Source organism: Amphiura filiformis, chromosome 15 (genome assembly GCF_039555335.1).
Source record: "Amphiura filiformis chromosome 15, Afil_fr2py, whole genome shotgun sequence".
In the NCBI taxonomy this organism is placed as follows: Eukaryota; Metazoa; Echinodermata; class Ophiuroidea; order Amphilepidida; family Amphiuridae; genus Amphiura; species Amphiura filiformis.
Window position 1 is genome coordinate 37,632,899 of NC_092642.1, and position 21,482 is coordinate 37,654,380.

Sequence of the window (21,482 nt, forward strand, 5' to 3'; positions counted from 1 at the left end):
TACTGATGGCGTTTTAATGGCGCTAATCCTCTCCATACACAGATGAACAAATACAATAGATGAAGGTCAACACGTATGACCTCCTATGTGACATGTTATATGTGATGTACAAAAACCTGAATATCATAAAGATCAGTATTCGTTTGTGCATATGAACTGCACATTTACGTTGCTAGATATTACTCATTATATATAATGACAAATATTGGTATTATGACAATACGGTATATACATTGTATATAAAACGACTAATAGATCCTACTATCATGGCGTCAGGTCAATGTTCATCATACCCCGTATGTTTCTTAAAATTCATTCATATTTGAGACAAATTGCTGTGCCAATTTTATTGGTGCACAAGTAGATCCGTGTTTTTTTAATTTTCATTTCCTTTTAATGAAAGAATTAAGGTTTTCCACTGCACGGTGGCCACAAGGGTGATACTAATTTTAATGCTATATTTTCAAAACGAATACGTGCTCCCGGTTGGCTCTATAGCGATTTCACAGAAAAGGTATTTCTAGTGCAAATTATGCAGCGTCGGACTCTAGCTGAGAGCGTAGCCTAAGTCATTCCGGACTCCAAAAAGGGCTCTCCATACACAAATGAACAAACACAAAGGACGGTAGTCTCCTCCGTGACCGGCTTGATTTCGATGGAGCGGAACCAAATTGGCTGCGGAGGAGACGGGTCATTTTTCCATGCAAATTTTTCAGTGTCAGCCGCCTGGTTTTGAGTGAGTCCATGGTAATGCAAACTGGCCTTCAGATATTCTTTATTACCTAGCTGGGGGGTTTCCAACCCCCCAAGCTAGGTACTGTTTTGCTATCGGATCTTTCTGCTTCTTCTTCTTTCTGGCAATAACTTCAAAATGCTTCTCCTCCTACATATTAGGCCTACACCCTACAATTACGTAACTTGCACATATGTATCGGCTATATCCAGTGCCCATAGGTTGCAAACAGAATTGGGATCAAAGGTCATTAAAGGGGCATTTTTGGTATATAACCAAATACCTTCAAAATGGTTCTTCTGCCACATATTACATAGCACAATGACGTCACTTACACATGTGCATCGGCTTTACCCAGCGCCCATCACTTGCACACAGAATTGGGGTCAAAGGTCATTAAAGGGGGTAAAATCTTGCAATTGCATTATCTGGACATCTGTAAGGGGTATGGGGCTTAAACTCAGTGACAACAAATCTCATGACCAGGGTCCTGTTTCATAAAGCTCAACTTAGGATTCATCCTAAGTAACTCTTCCTAACTTATTTAGGAAGAGTTCCAATACAATTCATCCTAAGTCAGGACTTATGATTGATCCTAGGATAGGAAGAATCCTATTTTGATTCTTCCTAAATATAAAAACAGTATGCCATGTATTTGTGGAAGAAGCTAATTTGCATATTCATGAGTTTGCTCATCAGAGAAGAAACCAAGATGGCCGCTTTTTCAATGTGCACACAAAAGTGAAAATGGTGAGTAAATTGCTTCAAATCATGGCTTATATGTATGATTTGGGGATTTTTCTTCATTTTTCTGCTAGTAAATGACATTATTTTACCTATGTGCTTTTGTCTGGCCATAAAAATGTCAGAAAACGTGAAATTTTAAAGGAAGTAAATCGGCGTCTGTGAGCTTCTGTGGAGGCACACGAAACCCTATGCAAATGTATAGGGGTAAACTTGAGCTTTTAATGTCTTCACGGCAGACTCGTATTTATTGAATAGGCCTTTATTTTTGCCTAGACAGTTTACCATACACATCACGGTCAGGATTGTGAAGTTTTTAGTCAGTAAATTGCGATAGGGAATAGGGGGGAGTAATTTAAAATATTATTTATAGGCTAGGGCTAGGCATGCCAATGGCAATGCCATGCATAATTTTGTACTTGTATTTAAGTTGTAAGGGGTGGTGCAATAATTATGTGTACCCCCAGGGTGAATTATAGGGGGGCAAAGATTTTTGGCAGGCCAAAAGGGGGGGCAAGCATTTTTGGCAGGTCAAAGGGGGGGGGTCAAGCGATTTTTGGCAGATCGAAAGGGGGCAAGCAATTTTTGGCACAGATATTTTGGGCACCGTTTCTATATTACGCCCTAAAAGGCTTAGGAAAACGTTAGGAACACGTTCAAATATGCAAAATTTCCTGCTCGCTACGCTCGCACTATATGACAAGACAATTTAAGGTTTTAAATTCGGGTTCCCCAAAATCTTGCATGTGTAAGGGGGGGGGCAAAGATTTTTGGCACATCAAAGGGGGGGCAAAGGTTTTTGGCACGTCGAAAGGGGGGGGCAAAGATTTTTGGCACGGCCAGAGGGGGGGGGCAAGCGATTTTGGCAGACCATTTTGAGAATTCACCCCCTGGGGTACACATAATTATTGCACCACCCCTAAGTTGTAGGGAGTACCAAATTCCTTTTTCAATCATGCATGTACTGCCATGTCCCAACTATTGTTCCACCGATAGCGTTCACACGTACAATGAGAACTGTTATCAAGATTTTAGGGGGCTGGCATTTTCTTCAGAAGGGGGGGTCCCAAATATGTCGGTGACCGGAGTCAATTTTTTTATGACCCCCCTATCGCGGGCAAATTTTTTTACGACCCCCCCTATCGCGGGTCGAAAAATTTTATGACCCCCCCTTCCAACTACACAGACTCAAGAAAAATTATTCATTGCCGGAACTAAGGCGCGGAGCGCGTCAAAACTTAAAAGTGAAGAAAGTGTGTGGGCGCGGTAAAATTTTTATTGTAAGTGTAGAGAGGGCGCGTGGAGCGTGTAAAAATTTTGCATAGATTGTGCGCACATTTTGACTGCGAAGTTAAAGAATGCGCGCGCAGCGCGAGAAAATTTTTAAATCACCAGCCCTTAATAATTCTATAACCCCCCCTATTTTGGGTGTTAAAAAAATTATAACCTCCCTATTTTTGGTCTGAAAATTCTATGCCCCCCAGTATTTTTGGGACCCCCCCCCCCCCCCTTCCGAAGAAAATGCCAGCCCCCTTAGGCCTTGTAAAGTTTTGAGTAAAAGCAACAGAACATTGAAATCAATTAAAATTCTCACCTTCAATTTTATTGAGAGTTTTAGTTTAGGCTTTGTAAAGCCCCGGTGGGGTTACTCAACTTGCAATACTGACCGTACGATCATTACCAAAATTGAGGAAAAAGGGGTCATTTTTAGGGCTTGTCCATGGACAAAATTGTCTGTGAAATTGGAAAAATAGGGGTGTTTTAGCACACAAAGGTCAGCGAAATTGAAATAAAGGCCAAGGGGTTCTTATTATTTTCTCCCGATCCAGTGGATAGCTGGCCAGATAAATAAATCACAGGAATAAATTTGGTTTTTCTACTTCGAACTCAATCCCGTGATCAATTTTGTTCTCGGTTCTATTTCATGCGTAGCCTTAGCATAGATTTGGAGAAATTTTGCAATAATAATTGTTTGGTTTATTTCATGCTGTCAAAAACACCCAATGCCAACGGGTGTAAAGCTTTAAGTTTAAGAGGCCTAAAAATCTTGATAAAATTTTATATTTCAATGTTCCATAAATTAAAAGCTATGGCACATTGAAATCAAGGATTTTATCAAGATTTATAGGCCTCTTAAACTTGAATTTTTTTCAACAGTAGAATTTTAAACCCGTAAAGGTTTACAAGGGCTCAAGGCCTAAAATTTTGATAAAATTGAAATTGATAATCTTAATTGATTCCAATGTTCCGTAGCTTTTACGCAAAGCTTTACGAGCCCTAAAATTATCAGTAAAATCAAGAATTTTATTGAGATTTTAGGCCTCGTAAACCTTTATGAGGCCTAAAATCTTGATAAAATCGAAATTAAGAATTTTAATTGATTTCAATGTTCCGTAGCTTTTGCACAAAGCTTTACGAGGCCTAAAATCTTGCTAAATTCCTTGATTTCAATGTGCCGTAGCTTTTATGGAACAGTAAAATCAAGAATTTTATCGAGATTTTAGGCCTCGTAAAGCTTTACTAGGCCTAAAATCTTGAAAAATCCTCTTGGGCAACTGGCAGTCGAGTTTTGAAGCTGCCCCTAATAAAGTTTGATTTCTTTTTTAAAATTAACTGATCATAATGCTTAATTGTGTGTTTGATTTGCAGTTGATGCTGGTTATCAATGTGTTAAGTGGATTGGTTTGATTTCTATGAAGAGTCTGTGAAGACGCAGTGGTCAGTGGATCTGTCAATGGTAAGTAGAATAATGAATGCCAACAGCAAACCCATGCAGATAAAAGATAACAGAGAATTTAGAACTCTTTATTTACATGTAATGATGAAATCAACAATATGAAGAATGTTGGAGAATTGGGGTAAAATCACTTGTAAAAATTTACCTTGTATTTTTTTTCAGTATCAGGTCCATGATTTAAATCAAAATTATTTTTAAAATTTAAAGAAATTCAAAATTTAATTCCATTTAATTCACACTTTTTAATATGTTCTTACTATTTTTGTCTTATTTTACAGGGGCATGATTTAAAAATCAACCTTGCGGCTGCCATGGTTGCAGGAGAAACAACACAATTTGTGACTCAAGAGACTGATCATATTCTTGATGATTATTCAATCTACATGTCCCGGCTACATGACTGGTACAAAGTAAATTCTTTAAATGACACTATAAATATCAGTATAAAGATTGGATAAATTTATCTCTAAAATTGGAAGTAAATGGCAATACATATTACCTGACTATCTTTAAGATGGACTAGAACTTAAAGTTACAAATGTTATATAATTTACAATTGCAAAATGCACCTACAGGTAAGTGCAATAACACGGTTCATGTCCATGGTTACATGAAAAAATTGTTGTGGTATTCTCTCAAGTTTTTTTTTTTTTTTTTTTTTGGGGGAGATATTTTTGGCGAGCCAGGGGGGTAGAAATTTCTGGCAAGCCGAGGGGGGGGGGGGTTTGACATTCATGGGGGCTGTGCATGTGCAATAAAATTTCCGAACGGCTCTACAAAAATCACTTGCCCCCTCACGGCCTGCCAAAATCGCTTGCCCCTCTCAGCCTGCCCTTACGAAAATGCAGGCAAAAAAAAATGTGTGCCGAAGCGTGCTGCACGCTTAAATAAGTGTGCAAAAGTGTGCAGAAGTGTGCAGAAGCGAGCAAGAGCGTGTTCATGTGTGCGAACTAGCCATGTGCGTGCAGGCAATGCACGCAAGTATCAATTGCACACATAATAAACTGTGCGCTGCACGCAACTTGCACATTTTTCCCTGCACGCATTTTTTAAGTGTGCAGTGCACGCATTTGCACACCTAATATTCTCTGCACGCAAACTTGAAGCGTGCAGCGCACGCATTGACCACTTGCACGCATAATTGCAGGAAGCAGCAGTGCAGTATGGGATATCAGAGGTCACCAACTGCCAAGGATCAGAGAAGTGTTAGCTCCTCAGAAGCTCCCAATAACTTTGAAAATTTATAAGTTTGAAGTGTATTTTAGGGGTTTTCATCATTGTCTTGTTGATGTTGAGCATATCAAGAATAGTCTCTGCAAGAAAAATCGAATTGCGTAAGTTTCAAAAGTGTTTTTTGCGATTCTTTCCCCCAGGAAACCATAGTCTATGAGGTTAGTGTTGAATTCAGCAGACATGCATGAAGTGTATAAATACCTGTATATTATCATCAGATCCTGCACGCGTGCAGCTCCTGCAAGCGGCAAGCTCCTGCATGCGTGCAGCTCCTGCACGCGTGTAGCTCCTGCATGCTATATAAGCGTGCAGACTGTGCATGCATGCGCATGCGTGTTTTTGGAAAAAAACATGCATGCAGCTCCTGCAAGCGTGCAGCTTCTGCACACGTGCATGCAGCTCCTGCAAGCGTGCAGCTTCTGCACGTGTGCATGCAGCTCCTGCAAGCGTGCAGCTCCTGCATGCATGCAGCCCTGCATGCGTGCAGAGATGCACGGTGCATGCATGTGCATGCGTGTTTTTTCAAAAACACGCATGCGCACACTCATATGCACATGTGCGACATGTGTGCGCATTCATGCTGCACGCTTGCAAAAAAAGCGTGCCATTTTCGTAAGGGTGCCAAAAAATCTTTGCCCCCTCCCCCCTTGTTCAAACCTTCATTGGTCTAGATACATGTTGCAAGCGCAGCGAGCAGGAAAATTAGCATATTTAAGCATTTCCTTTTTTGGTGCCCCATGAATATGCCAAAAATCGCTTACTACCCCCCACTCGGCTTGTCAAAAAATTGCACGCACCCTCCCTTTCAGCTGGCCAAAAATGTGTTGCCCCTCCCATTTTACCCTCCCACCAAGGCTCATAATTATTGCACAGCCCTAAAAACAGTACGGAAACACTTAAATATGCAAATTTGTCCATTTTATACAGCAACACCATGATTTCTTAAGGATCTCATTTGGCAGGAAATTTTCACTCCTATCTTTTCTTTGAGTAAAAGAATGGCACTCAGTATTATTTTGAAAATTGAATAGCTTTTTGATGGAGGAATTGTTGTTTTTACTAGCCGTGTGAACGGTAAGGCAGGTTCAATATTTTGAGTTGTGGATGCTGAATCATGCTGGCGCATTTGCGGTAGGCCTATCCATTAAGGCAAAATATTGGACATTACAGTTGATGATAGTAAAAACAGAAATTTATATAGTTTATTCTCATTCTTAGTCAATTGAGAGGGGGTCCATTGGTCTTTGACACTGGTGTAGGAGGTCCCCGATCCAACACTAAGGCCACTAAGATTAGAATATGTGTATGTCTTCCTCCAATCCTCGTACAGAATTACTACATGAAGGTCCATGACTCCATGTCTATTAAACGGGGTCTGCGGCAATCATAACATTATGCCTTATATGTTAGAAAAATAATTATCAAGCATGAATCACATGGTTTTATTTGAAACAAACTCATAATTGACCATAAAACAAATAAAAACAGTCGGCTCTCAATACGCGATATTCAAAATTCCCGCACCAAAATTATCTAAGTGCAATGACGTAATGGTTACTAATTGTGCTCCATTGTCGTCCGCCTTCATTGTATTACTGAGACGTCATTGCACTCGACGTTTTTATGGTCACTATGAGTTTGTTTTAAATAAAACCATGTGATTCATGCTTGATAATTATTTTTCTTATATATAAGGCATAATGTTGTGATTGCCGGAGACCTCTTTTAAAGAGGAACCCCCGCCAGAGCAGTTATTCTGGGTTGAACCAAACCTGCCTGGTTATCAAATTAATCAGTGACAAGGTCATCTCTGAATTTGATAGGTGCTAATTGATGCAATTGCCAATAACATTAAAACATCAATTATCCCTTGTCAAATTCAGAGATAACCTTGTCACTGATTAATTTGATAACATGGCAGATTTGGTTCACCCCAGAACTGCTCTGGTGGGGCTTCTCTTAAAGGTTATCATAACAATCAAAATGTGAAGCAAGTTTGTAGTGAACGTTTATGCAATAAACAAAATGATTTCCAAAATGTACTTATGATTTAAAGTTGCATTATGTTTTGTGTGTTTTAGTGTTTTTGATAATTGGTATAAAAAACTACCGTAGTTAAGGTTATAGGCCAAATCACCCACCACTAATTGCAACAGAATCCATTTTGCATGCATTGCATCCATCTCCCAAAAGCTAACACAAAAGCATATCAAAAGTCCCCAAAAATTCAAGTAGTGGAACAGTGCCTAATTTGCATAAATCCAAAATGGCCGTTTATGCAGGGGGGGGGGGGGTGAAATTTCTAATTTGGTCAATTTTTGCTAAAAACCACAATGTAATCCTCTCGTCATAAGGATTCAGAAATAGTATAGTTTGACCTATCTCAGATCTACATTTCTTGAGTTACAGGGGAAAAGCTTAATATATGAGGTATTGTTGGTCGAAGCAGCCAAAAAAATTGATTTTCATTATCTGAATCAATATATTATTGAAAAAAACCACTTTGGTGTTTTGCAAAAGTTCATTCTACAAATCATATGCTTTGAAAACTTGCTTAATTTATTGTTGTTTAAATGAGTTATGTACGTTTTACAAAAGTGTTGTTGTTTCAGCTCTCCCAGCAAACGTTTTAAATAAGTTATATTTTGGCTTTTGGTTTAGGTAAAAACGTTTTAATAACATTTTGGATTTATGCAAATTAGGCACTGTTCCACTACTTGGACTTTTGATATTTTTCTTTAATAGGCCTATACTTTTCTGAAATGAATGGTGATTAAATGGTTTCTGTTGCAGTTAGTAGTGGGTTAAACCCTGAATTTCCTTAATTTGATTGGCCTATTAAAGAAGCCATCCCACTTTTGGGTTCAAGTTCCTCTATGTGAATTTTGTTCTGTCTCATCATCAAAGTGAAGTATGTCAGTTCCTCTGTTATGTGGAGTACTGACCAAGTACTAGATGCAGTAGATGAAGTTTTGAATGAGAAAACGGACATTTTGATGGTTAGCTATTATCAACCTTGACATACCTGTAAAGTTTCAGATTTGAATTCCTGAAAATAACGGAGTTAGACTAATTTTTTTACCAAATCTGTGGATTTTAAACACGTTACCATGGCAACAGAAGATAACGAAAACATATGTTTCAATTTACTCTACTGTTTATGGTTAGCTATTATCAACCTTGACATACCTGTAAAGTTTCAGATTTGAATTCCTAAAAATAACGGAGTTAGACTAATTTTTTACCAAATCTGTGGATTTGTAACATGTTACCATGGCAACAGAAGATAGCGAAAATTTTTGTTTCACTTTATTTTACTATATATGGTTATCCTTTATCAACCTTGACACACCTGCAAATTTTCAGGTTCGAATTCATAAAAATAACGGAGTTAGACTAATTTTTACCAAATCTGTGGATTTTAAACATGTTACCATGGCAACAGAAGATAGCGAAAATATATGTTTCCCTTTTTTGACAATATATGTATAGCTTTATGTTCCACTTTACTCTACTGTTTATGGTTAGCTAGTATCAACCTTGACATACCTGTAAAGTTTCAGATTTGAATTCCTGAAAATAACGGAGTTAGACTAATTTTTTAACAAATCTGTGGATTTGTAACATGTTACCATGGCAACAGAAGATAGCGAAAATATATGTTTCACTTTTTTTTGACTATATATGTATAGCTTTGATCAATCTTGACACCCCTGCAAAATTTGAGGCTTGAGTTCCTAAAAATAACGGAGTTAGACTCATTTTTTACCAAATCTGTGGATTTTAAACACGTTACCATGGCAACAGAAGATAACGAAAACATATGTTTCAATTTACTCTACTGTTTATGGTTAGCTATTATCAACCTTGACATACCTGTAAAGTTTCAGATTTGAATTCCTAAAAATAACGGAGTTAGACTAATTTTTTACCAAATCTGTGGATTTGTAACATGTTACCATGGCAACAGAAGATAGCGAAAATTTTTGTTCCACTTTATTTTACTATATATGGTTATCCTTTATCAACCTTGACACACCTGCAAAATTTCAGGTTCGAGTTCCTAAAAATAACGGAGTTAGACTCATTTTTTACCAAATCTGTGGATTTTAAACATGTTACCATGACAACAGAAGATAGTGAAAAATATAAGATTCACTTTATTTTACTATAGATGGTAAGTTTATATCAACCTTGACATATCTGCAAAGTTTCAGATCCAAGTTTCAAAAAATACCGGAGTTAGACTCATTTAAACCCTTTTCCCCCTTGATTTTCATCAAAATCACAAAAATCATGGTTTTTTGACGTTTTAGCTAAGATAGGGACTCTAGGAAGAATCCCTAAAGTTAGGACACCTCCTGACCCCTTCCTAAGTTAGGAAGAAACTTAGGAAGGATATTCTTCCTAAGTTGCTTTATAATATAGAAGATAGGATCAATCCTAAAGTTAGGAAGAGTTCAAGACTAGGAAGAATCAATTCATCCTAAGTCCCACTTAGGATGAATCCTAGTTTTATGAAATAGGACCACACAGGTCCTATTTCATAAAACTTAGGATTCATCCTAAGTGGGACTTAGGATGAATTGATTCTTCCTAAGGCCGGTATTCACAAAAGGAGACTAACTTTAGTCCTGGATTATCGCTAGTCCGGGACTAGTTAGTCCTGGTCTAAGGATGATCCACGGACCAGGACTAATTGGTATTCACAAAAGCTGGACTAACAAGTCCAGGCCTAACTCGCGATCTGAAAGTTAATCCGCGGACTAACTTTTCAGATTGCGCGTTAGGCCTGCACTAACGCGAGCTCTAAAGGTCAATCCACGGACTAATTGAACTGCACATGCGCAACAGCGTCGTCAGAGGCCGCACATCATCGATCGCGGTTTTTTTTAATGGTAGCTCGATAAGGATGTAACAAGAAATCAATCTTGAAACACCCTGTTTACTGTTATACATTAATACATATTTATTTATGTGTTTATATTTATTTATGTGTTTTCTTTCTTTATAGGCTATTTTCTTTTTAATTTAAAGTAGGCCAACGGGATTTTGAAAGAACGGCTGGCAAAACAAATAGTTACATTAAACAAGTAAAGGTAGGCCCTGCGTTTATACAGTAGGCCTAGTGCCTATTTAGTAGATGGATAGTAATAGTAGGCTTTATATAGCGTATATAAAAGTGAAGGGCGGAGGGGCAGTAACAGGGGAGTTATTGCCAGAAAGAGCGGATCCAGGTTTGACAAATTTTACCTGCTCGTGCTTCGCTCGTCCCAATTTTCACGGCAAATTCGACTATATTGGCAATTCTGAGATGAGCTCGAGGGATATGATCGATCGGAGTTGTACAATTTTGCAACAGTTTTATCAAAATCGCCTGGTCAAAGTGAAAACATTCACCTTTTTGAATATTTTGTGAACATTTCAGAGCAAAAACACCTTTTTAAATCGAATTCGCGAAACCCTCGCATGCTTTTTTGGACAGGAACACGTAGCTACAACTAGTCCCGAAACCCGGGCCCGAAACCGAGTTAAAATAAGCATTTCGAGCAATATTGCGTGCATGATAAATAATTGGATACATTATGCACATTTATTTTACTTGGATTTAGACGAAGAACACCTTTTTGCACCATTCTGCGAATTTGTTTTGAAAAATGAAACTTTTTTGTGCGTCCCAGAAATCATCCCATATTTTAACAAATTTCCGACGAGCATTAATATCGGCAGATAATCATACACGGGAGTACAGGGACCGTGGGAACTGGATTCCTGGTTATTGCCCGTAATATATAATACCATTGCATATATACATGATAAACAACGGCTTAGAACCAGAACTGCGTATGTCCAAAATAAATGTTTTGTTTTGCAATGATGAGTTCAAAAACTTTCTGATAAATAGAATTTCAGCAAAAAAAAGTTGTTTTGAAATATAGGGACAGAACACTTCTGTCAATTTTGTCATACGTCAAATAACGACTTCTGGTTAGTCCCCTCGATAATATTCATAAACGTGAAATATATTAAATTAATATTATGTTACCCAACTTACCAAAATTCAAATGACCATAAACACACACCCACACATAAGTTAATATGGTTTTCATTTTTTATTATTATTTTTCTCTCTGTTTTTAACATGTTTACCAGGAACATCAATATCTTAAATTTTACAGGAATGTCTCTAAGTATCGATTTTGCTGATGATAATATTAAATGTATCAATATAAGGTCACTGTGGGGCCAAAACTTAAAAAATAGCCCCATCATGTTGTTATGTATCTCAAATTGTTCCACTCATCACAGGGAATAAAAAAGTCAATGGTCATATTCTTCTTAGTTCGGGAGTTATAAGGTTAGATAGGTCAAATTACTCCCTTAGGGACCGTTCACAAACACTTGTAAGGGGGGGCTGATGCAAAAGGGGGCACATAAAAGTTTTGACCCTCCTAAGGGGGCCCTGAAAAAATGACCACACATTTTCCTGTAAAAATTGAGTTATATGCTTTTCTATGGGATTGACCCATAATTTTCATGTCAAAAAAGGAGGGCCCTGAAATTTTCGAGGTCTGTAAAGGGGAGGCCCCGAAAAATGTTCGCGATAAATTTTTTTTGCATCAGCCCCCCCCTTACAAGTGTTTGTGAACGGACCCTTACTATAGGAAATCTCAAACATTAATTCACAATTTTTGTACAAATTTTCATAGTCATGTCCCCGTTCAGAGTTTATGCAGTTATACATTTCTCAAACGAATTGTTTTCCTATACTATTTTGTTTGCCCAGAGGAGTATTTTGAGACAAGTTGTGATTAAATCGGTGCACTTTGAAAATTTGGCGACTGTGCATGTGATATTTGACCTTTGACCTATTTTACTCTAAAACTCCTGAACTAACCATTAGTTCAGAATGACAGTTGACTTTTTTTATTCCAAGCAATGAGAGGAACAAACAATTTGAGGGATGGATTGCAACATGATATAACAAATTTGAAATTTTGGCCCCATGACCCTTTGACCCCTCATGGGAAGCACAGGGCGCATAAAAATGGAGAACCAATTCTAGTCTTATCAGTTGAGGCATAAGGATGCAAAAAAACATTGGTTCAACAATCATAATGTAGCAAAACTAGATCCCAAATATTACCCAATAGCGCCCTGTACTACCATGGCGAAAACAGACAAAATGTTCACTGAGTAACTACACTGCATTTTGGGCAGCTAAAGAATAATAAACAAATGTCAACAAGAAAAGAGGTTACGGTTATCCGCTTTGGCTTAATAAATAACAAGATCAATAATAACAACTTCAAACTTTAATCTGCCACCATAGAAAGTTGCATTAAAATATACAAATTCAAATTGTATTAATAATTCAAACATTTTTCACGCACTTGAAATGAAGAGGCATGATTATGCGGATTTACTGGAATGGTCCAGAAAAATGTTCACTGCAACTTTGCAATTTATATCAAATTTAGTGGTTCTTTAACATTTTATGTATCATTTGTACATTGATTTCCTTTAAAAACATTCACAGAAGAGATCTTGCACAAACATCTTTAGTCATCCAACTGGTGGTGTCAAATGTTACTACTCATCATGCTTGAAGATACCTGTAACAGGAAAGAAAGAAATAGAGTAGTTAAAAACTCATAATATTGGGGCTCTTTCTTTTTCTCCTGTGGGTGGTCAGATTTTTTGGTTTTCATTTCGCATACCAAAATAATCTGATTACCATGTTTTATAATTATTATACTCAGTGACGGCACCAGGTATTTTTTTAGGGGGGTGGGGGCAAAGTGAATTTCAGGGGGAGCAAAATCAACAAATTTGCACAAAATTACATAAAAAGTGGAAATTTTTTTTTTTTTTTTGGGGCAAGAGTTCTGACTGAGATGGCAATTCCCACCATGCCCCTGTGGCGCCGTCACTGATTATACTAGTGGTTTTGATATAAACAGCTGTTTCACAATGGTGAAAATAATGTTAACAGTGCAGGATGGTTAACCATGGGGATGAGGCTATTACTATTTTGTTCAAACATCTAAACAGGACAAATTTCAGGCCCAACATTTCACTGACATTATGATAAATATATGAGTTTTCTTCTGGTACCAAATCTCTATTTTGATAGGATTAAGTGGGAGAGGAAATGAGGCTGTCAATCTGGCTATGTACACCCCTTTAAATAAAGTGAGTCATCACTTGGGATTTTGAGAATAAACCTGAAGTTGGAGTCATTTGGGATTTAAAACTTGAGTAAGTGACAAATCCCAAAATGATGAGTCGAGTCCGAGTTGAGTCGTTACAAGTCTCGGGGAATTACAATATGTTACAATGTGATTGTAGGTTTCAATTCATGTAAATTTCCAGTGTTCTCAAAAACTTACTATGAAATTGAAAGAATTCACATCTCATTAAAATATCAAAATGTTATGGATTTTATGGTTCTTACAAGTAACATTGATATTAAACATGTTAAAAGAAACTCACCATTTATAGATTTAGGCTAAGGCTGTCATTTCTTGCTTTCTGTTCAACCAATGTCTCACGGCACATCTGAAACAACTGAAAACAAAATAGCAACATTTTAGAAATAGATATCATCTAACATTTTGAACACAAAATTAACATTTTTCCTGTGATGAAAACCAAGTTTCAAACAGTTTGTCATGAAATTTAACTTGGAATCCAGACGTATGTTATTATAAATGTTAACCAAATAACCAGTATATCATCATGGTATTACCAAGCCCAATTTTAAATATTGGGCTAAGCCATTAGGGCAAAGTCCACACACCACCTGTTGAAGATTTAGAAATATCTTCCACAGGGGAGTATAATTTCAAATGGAATTAGCACATTAACCAACACTATTTGAAACTCACTCTCCTTTTGTGTGTTCATTCCATTTGAAAATTTGTAACATCTTCCACAGGGGCAATGTGGATTTTAAATGGAATAGCCCAATATTACTGTGGGTGGGGTGTGTATGTGTGCATGCTCACAGGTGATGTTGAAAAGGTGGCTATGCTGGTACCGGGGGTACTCAGTACAAATGACCATACTGGGACGTGCATAAACATGGGTAGCATTTTTTCGGCCTTCTGGTATATCAATGACCCCTTTTTCAAAGCCTATTTTGGTGTATGAATGGGTCCTTTTTCAACATTTTCTCAATTTTTTCGGAAAACAGCCCAATTTTTCTATAATCTAGCCAAGATTTTCGCAAAATTTTAAAAAACTAAGACAATTTTGGTTAAATTTGGCCGAAAATTTTGACTTTTGGTATATCAATGGGTCCAAATTTCTTGAAAAATTGGTATATTTATGGGTCCACTTCCAAAATCTCAGCGGCACATCCCTACCAAAACCAAACTTGAGTACCCCCCCCCCCCCGGTGCTGGTACAGGGGTGGAATTTCGTAAAGTGCCACAGGAGTCCAAGTGGATTCTCGCAAGAGAGTTTTATGAGAGTCCATGGATTCCGTAAATGGATTCTTGTTGTACAATCTTGCGGGAGTCCAAAAGGTATTATATGTAGGCCTACATAAATGCATTCAAACAAACAAACTAACAAATAAACTAACAAAGTTAAGTTTTTAATATATGTGTCATCATACTCTCACTTCCATATATGTCATTGCATCTTTGGCGACTTTTCCTTTATATTTTGCAGGCTTTGAGTTTTAAGGCGTGTTGAACTTAAACATAAGTTCGCTGATCCGATCATTTCCAGCGAGAGTCCACATGGACTCTCGCAATAGGATTTTACGGGAGTCTCTGCGAGAGTCGACTCTCAGACTCCCGCGAAATTCCACCCCTGTGGTATGGGGTGGGCATTTGGAGTGGGGTGTGTCTTAGTGTGCAGTGGACTGTGCATGAGTCTATGTTGGTTTCAAATCATGCAAATTTCCAGATTTCTCAAAATTTAAAGAATTGACATCCTTTTATCATGTTTCCATTGTTCTTACATTGTATTAAACATTTTAAAAAAACTCACCATTTGTAGATTTAGGTTACGGCTCAGGCCGTAATTTCCAGTTTTCAGTGCAACCAAACGAATGTAGCTTTCAGTACAACCAATGTCTCACACCTCTGAAACAACAGAAAACAAAATGGCAACATTTCAGAAATAGATACCATCTTCAAATATTTGAACATTTGTCCTATCATGAAAACCTACTTAGTAGCACTAGCAAGTTTTATACTGTTTTTTCATGAAATTGAACTTGTAATTAGACATTTTGTTATTGTAAAAGTTGAAATAAACCAAATTATTAGTAATTGGGCTAAGCCATTTAAATTCCACACTCCCCCTGTAAAAAAGATTTTGAAAAATTGAAACTCACACTCCCTCAGATGCTGAATCTTTATCAGATGGTGTATGGAATTCAATGAAGCTGCCTAATGCTTTCATTCTATTTAAAATTCATACTCTCCTTGTCAGTGGCGGTGCTACAGGGAGGGAGGTGGCAAGGGGGAATTCCCCCCAATATTTTTCTTGCCCCCCACTTTTGAGGCAAAACCACCAAAATCACGTAAATTCCCACTTTTTGCAGCAATTTTATGCAAAAATTTGCCAATTTTTTCCCCTGAAATTCACTTTGCCCCCCCATGCTCCCCTGAAAAAAAAATTCCTGGCGCTGCCACTGCTCCTTGTGGAAAATATTTGTAACATCCACAGGGGTCATGTGGATCTTAAATGAAAACACATTAAATTCACGAATTTTTAACCATGTCCCTGCTAAATGTATTTAGTATTTTAGTACACCCACTTTTATATACACCCCATCCCCTGCATACCAATGCCATGGGCATTATGTTACAAGTCCCCTGCATGAGGTATGCCCCCGGCCCAGCATGCCAGCCACTAGGTTACATATCATTCTTGTTGTGCTATCCCCGGGTGAAAGTGTTTGTGAACTCACATGTGTGTGCAAGTTATTTTGGGGGTACCACCAGTATGCATTTCTTGTGGGTATGCACTCGAAGTTATTGTGGGCATACACTTGCGTCGCAAAGTTATTGTGGGTGCACTTTCAGTGTCATACGCCTGGAGTGCTTGAGTATGTACAAGCGTGTGTGAGCGTAATTACACACGAACCTCATATTTGGCCATTTTAACCTCAAAAGTGCAAATTTGTGCGCGCTTCGTGCGAATTTATTCCACCAAATATGCTAGATTCACTATACTTAAAGAACTTTGAATATGCCACTACGAAATCCAGCGGAATCTTCAGTGGATAATGCTTTAAAGCCTGTGTGATCACTACTGTACCAGCACTGCTTTAATATGGCTTTATACCAGTTAAGCCCCGTCCTGACTCCACGTCGCAGCGCGATGCGATGCTGCGATGCTATAAAAACTGTAATCTGAGTCAGGTGTTTACGAGCGCAGCGGTGAAAATTCTTATCGCGCTGTGGAAATTTTGGTCCGCGATGGAGTTGAATAATGTTCAACTTTTTTGCATCGCGCTGCGATATCGCAGCCATGCACGCTTCTGATTGGCTGCTGGAAAATCAAGGTTGGTAGAATGACCTTAAAAGAAGATGCAGATCCCACATGCTTTTAAAACATCGCAACATCGCGCAATGAAAATAAAATGTACATTTTAATTTCATCGGGCGATGCTGCAATGTTTGAAAAGCATCGCATCGCGATGCGAAGTGAAGTCAGGATAGGGCTTTAAGTGTTGGATCGCGGCGATCAGAAGGACATCCCTAAAGACCGATTCAGACTCCACAACACATCGCAGCATGATGCTATGCTTTTAAAACATTGCGGCATCACACGATGAGATAAAATGTTCATTTTAATTGCATCGCACGATGCTGCGATGTTTTCATGTCATGCATGTGGGGTCTGCATCTCCTTTTATAGTCATTCTGCAGACCTTGATTTTCAAGCAGCCAATCACAAGCATGCATGCATGCAGCATGGCCACGATATCGCAGCGCAATGCGAAGAAAGTTCAACTTTCATTGCCGACAAAATTTCCACCGCACGAGGAGAATTTTCACCGTCGAGCATGCAAGCTTGTAAAGCCCTGGATGCTCAGATTTCATAGAAGTATCGCAGCATCACTCAGCGATGTCATCGCATCGCGCTGCGACACAGTCACAGAGTCTAAATCAGACTGTACCCTAGTTAACCTAACCATGTCCATGATGTCCTTCTGATCGCCATGATCCAGTGTTTACCTTTACACCATGACTTGTTTATACATGTATTATGTATGCTAGCATTTCATGATGTATGGCAAATACATCAGGACATACAGTGACATAGGCATACGTACATGCGTAAGCTTACGTGGCATGAAAATTCAAGGTTGAAAATAGCTCTGGTTACGGCATACCTGGCTACTAATTCACGTCTATGCTTCATTACTTTGCAGACCACAGTCTCCGTTACATCTTACACGAACGAAAATATACAAAATGCATTTTTAGATGGAAAAATTGGGCATTTTTACCCGAGTAATGTGGCGGTAGGTATGGCTACATGTCAAAATTCCAATTAATTACGGGCATTAATAAAGCACTTCCGGGAACTGTTGATGGGCGGGGCGTTACTAATTTACATGTTAATGATGTTTCGTCACAGATGATGTCCTTTAATGTTTTAATTCGTTTTTAAAATAAAAAAATGAACAAATAATCACAATACTCACCGGAAATTTCAGCCTTTCTTGTAGTTTCGCGGCTCGATTCCCGGTTTGGTGAACGAAACTCGGCCTATAAACTTATTTACGTAGGTTCCAAGGTGACCTTTCATAACATTTACAAAGCCGCAGTAAGTTTGAAAGTTCTGATCACTTTGTTTGCCCCTGACAGTATTTTTATTCAACAAAATGCTTAAAAAAGTGCCCAAAACTGCTATTTCACAGCCACCGGTCACCGCTTAGTCCACAAGTTAAACCTGCCCTCTCAGTGGACTAAATTTGGTGCCGTTTTTGCATCATTTTAGTCCAGGACTAAGCCTAGTCCACTTTTGTGAATACCAAATAACTTTAGTCCTGGACTAAACCTCCGATTTAGTCCAGGACTAAAGTTAGTCTCCTTTTGTGAATACCGGCCTTAGGAAGAATCAATTCATCCTAAGTCCCACTTAGGATGAATCCTAAGTTTTATGAAATAGGACCTGTGTGGTCCTATTTCATAAAACTAGATTCATCTAAGTGGGACTTAGGATGAATTGATTCTTCCTAAGTCTTGAACTCTTCTAACTTTAGGATTGATCCTATCTTCTATATTATAAAGCAACTTAGGAAGAATATCCTTCCTAAGTTTCTTCCTAACTTAGGAAGGGGTCAGGAGGTGTCCTAACTTTGGGGATTCTTCCTAGAGTCCCTATCTTAGCTAAAACGTCAAAAAACCATGATTTTTGTGATTTTGATGAAAATCAAGGGGGAAAAGGGTTTAAATGAGTTTAACTCCGGTATTTTTTTAAACTTGGATCTGAAACTTTGCAGATATGTCAAGGTTGATATAAACTTACCATCTATAGTAAAATAAAGTGAATCTTATATTTTCACTATCTTCTGTTGTCATGGTAACATGTTTAAAATCCACAGATTTGGTAAAAAATGAGTCTAACTCCGTTATTTTTAGGAACTCGAACCTGAAATTTTGCAGGTGTGTCAAGGTTGATAAAGGATAACCATATATAGTAAAATAAAGTGGAACAAAAATTTTCGCTATCTTCTGTTGCCATGGTAACATGTTACAAATCCACAGATTTGGTAAAAAAATTAGTCTAACTCCGTTATTTTTAGGAATTAAAATCTGAAACTTTACAGGTATGTCAAGGTTGATAATAGCTAACCATAAAAAGTAGAGTAAATTGAAACATATGTTTTTGTTATCTTCTGTTGCCATGGTAACATGTTTAAAATCCACAGATTTGGTAAAAAATGAGTCTAACTCCGTTATTTTTAGGAACTTGAACCTGAAATTTTGCAGGGGTGTCAAGATTGATCAAAGCTATACATATATAGTCAAAAAAAGTGAAACATATATTTTCGCTATCTTCTGTTGCCATGGTAACATGTTACAAATCCACAGATTTGGTAAAAAATTAGTCTAACTCCGTTATTTTTAGGAATTCAAATCTGAAACTTTACAGGTATGTCAAGGTTGATAATAGCTAACCATAAACAGTAGAGTAAATTGAAACATATGTTTTCGTTATCTTCTGTTGCCATGGTAACGTGTTTAAAATCCACAGATTTGGTAAAAATGAGTCTAACTCCGTTATTTTTAGGAACTCGAACCTGAAATTTTGCAGGGGTGTCAAGATTGATCAAAGCTATACATATATAGTCAAAAAAAAGTGAAACATATATTTTCGCTATCTTCTGTTGCCATGGTAACATGTTACAAATCCACAGATTTGGTAAAAATTAGTCTAACTCCGTTATTTTCAGGAATTCAAATCTGAAACTTTACAGGTATGTCAAGGTTGATACTAGCTAACCATCAAAATGTCCGTTTTCTCATTCAAAACTTCATCTACTGCATCAAGTACTTGGTCAGTACTCCACATAACAGAAGAACTGACATACTTCACTTTGATGATGAGACAGAACATAATTCACATAGAGGAACTTGAACCCAAAAGTGGGATGGCTTCTTTAATAGGCCAATCAAATTAAGGAAATTCAGGGTTTAACCCACTACTAACTGCAACAGAAACCATTTAATCACCATTCATTTCAGAAAAGTATAGGCCTATTAAAGAAAATATCAAAAGTCCAAGTAGTGGAACAGTGCCTAATTTGCATAAATCCAAAATGTTATTAAAACGTTTTTACCTAAACCAAAAGCCAAAATATAACTTATTTAAAACGTTTTAAAAACGTTTTTGCGTTTGCTGGGAGGGCTGAAACAACAACACTTTTGTAAAACGTACATAACTCATTTAAACAACAATACATTAAGCAAGTTTTCAAAGCATATGATTTGTAGAATGAACTTTTGCAAAACACCAAAGTTTTATTTTTCAATAATATATTGATTCAGATAATGAAAATCAATTTTTTTGGCTGCTTCGACCAACAATACCTCATATATTAAGCTTTTCCCCTGTAACTCAAGAAATGTAGATCTGAGATAGATCAAACTATACTATTTCTGAATCCTTATGACGAGAGGAATACATTGTGGTTTTTAGCAAAAATTGACCAAATTTGAAATTTCACCCCCCCCCTGCATAAACGGCCATTTTGGATTTATGCAAATTAGGCACTGTTCCACTACTTGAATTTTTTGGGACTTTTGATATGCTTTTGTGTTAGCTTTTGGGAGATGGATGCAATGCATGCAAAATGGATTCTGTTGCAATTAGTGGTGGGTGATTTGGCCTATAACCTTAAATTAACTACCGGTAGTTTTTATACCAATTATCAAAAACACTAAAACACACAAAACATAATGCAACTTTAAATCATAAGTACATTTTGGAAATCATTTTGTTTATTGCATAAACGTTCACTACAAACTTGCTTCACATTTTGATTGTTATGATAACCTTTAAGAGGAAGCCCCACCAGAGCAGTTCTGGGGTGAACCAAATCTGCCATGTTATCAAATTAATCAGTGACAAGGTTATCTCTGAATTTGACAAGGGATAATTGATGTTTTAATGTTATTGGCAATTGCATCAATTAGCACCTATCAAATTCAGAGATGACCTTGTCACTGATTAATTTGATAACCAGGCAGGTTTGGTTCACGCCGGACCTGCTCTGGTGGGGGTTCCCCTTTAAAAGAGGTCTCCGGCAATCACAACATTATGCCTTATATTTAAGAAAAATAATTATCAAGCATGAATCACATGGTTTTATTTAAAACAAACTCATAGTGACCATAAAAACGTCGAGTGCAATGACGTCTCAGTAATACAATGAAGGCGGACGACAATGGAGCACAATTAGTAACCATTACGTCATTGCACTTAGATAATTTTGGTGCGGGCATTTTGAATATCGCGTATTGAGAGCCGACTGTTTTTATTTGTTTTTATGGT

At 37.5% G+C, this 21,482-nt stretch overlaps 1 protein-coding gene and 2 long non-coding RNA genes across 3 annotated transcripts in view; 1 reads left to right on the forward strand and 2 right to left on the reverse strand.

Moving 5' to 3' along the window:
• Positions 1-21,482, reverse strand: part of LOC140171587 (uncharacterized) — a 40,903-nt gene that overhangs the window by 12,261 nt on the left and 7,160 nt on the right. The window lies entirely within an intron of this gene.
• On the forward strand, positions 1,253-4,812 carry LOC140172214 (uncharacterized). The gene is made up of 3 exons (XR_011861705.1): positions 1,253-1,483; positions 4,127-4,214; positions 4,493-4,812. It is a non-coding gene; the product is annotated as an uncharacterized lncRNA (long non-coding RNA).
• LOC140171584 (uncharacterized) lies at positions 11,901-18,078 on the reverse strand. The gene is made up of 4 exons (XR_011861619.1): positions 17,812-18,078; positions 15,453-15,547; positions 13,944-14,018; positions 11,901-13,063 (listed from the first exon to the last, which is right to left on the reverse strand). It is a non-coding gene; the product is annotated as an uncharacterized lncRNA (long non-coding RNA).